Raw genomic sequence first — 1307 nt, 5'->3', positions numbered from 1 at the left:
AGCAACAGGACACAACAATCAAACACTGATCAGGTCGATGTGGCTGGGGACTGCTCGTCAGAGACATAGAGCTCCAGGGCCAGGGCAACCTGTAGAAAGGTACAGGGAGAGAGAGAGGACACACTACGGGAGAGAGGAGACACAAAGTTAGTGATGTGTAATGGTGGCATATAGAAGGATGGAGAGGAGAGGAGCTCAGAGCATCATGGGGCGACCCCCAGCAGTCTAGGACTATAGCAGCATTATTTGCTTACCAAAGAGAAACCACCAGACATCTCCTACATACAGAATTAGTTGATGTGCTGAACCAGGAAATGAAGTTAATGAATTAAGTTAGATCATTACTTCCACAGTTTCTTAAGAGACTATTGAGGATATTTACTAAACTGTTGTAACTTATCCTCAGATGTGTGAAATACTGCTGCTCTACAATTTTTCAATTTAGCGACATGTTACACTGAAAATGTAAATGAGCAGAGCTGCAGCAGTTTTAATTGGAATACATGCCACCCATAAGAACCTGGTGCCTGTGCAGTGTAGAACAAAGTACAAGTTTAAGCAAATGAACTTTAATATGGTTGAAGAAATATGGAACTGAACATGTTTGTGGAATTGCTATCATGTAGTACTGTGCCAGTCAAATTGCCATTTTATCTTGTTCAGTAATAAAGAATGTGAATGTACATCACTGTGTTGAATGCCGGGATGGGTGCGTCATTTCTGGAGATAAACATTATGTTTAGCTGCACACATTCTTGTTTCGTTTGGCTAAAATGTTGTTTAAATCATTTACTGTAGATCTCACTTTACTGACTGTAGTAATTCAGGATGGATAACCTCAGCTAACTGTAGCTAAATCTGAGCGGACCTAGAGATCCCATTAATGAGAGCGACAGACTGAACAATGACAGTGGCCGATGGGATCTCCTCTCCTTCCTCATGTCCACTATCATCTCCTTCATCTTGTCCGTGTTGAGGCTGAGATTACTGTCCTTGCACCATGACACCAGACCGGCCACCTCCCTCCTGTAGGCTGCTTCGTCCCCGCCAGTGATGCAACCCATCACTGCGGTGTCATCTGCGAACTTCAGGATGATGTTATCTTTGTGGGAGGATATTTACTAAACTGTTGTAACTTATCCTCAGATCATCTCCTCAGATCATCTCCTCTACACCCTGTTCACCCACGACTGTCCCCACACATCCCTGTGGGGTGCCAGTGTTCGGAATAATGCTGACTGAAGTCCTATTGCCAATCGTGACAGTCTGGGGCCTGCCAGTCAGAAAGTCCAGGAGACAGTCACAAA

This window comes from Monopterus albus, unplaced genomic scaffold (genome assembly GCF_001952655.1).
Source record: "Monopterus albus unplaced genomic scaffold, M_albus_1.0 scaffold21.1, whole genome shotgun sequence".
Lineage (NCBI taxonomy): Eukaryota > Metazoa > Chordata > Actinopteri > Synbranchiformes > Synbranchidae > Monopterus > Monopterus albus.
This window is presented reverse-complemented; position numbering follows the sequence as displayed.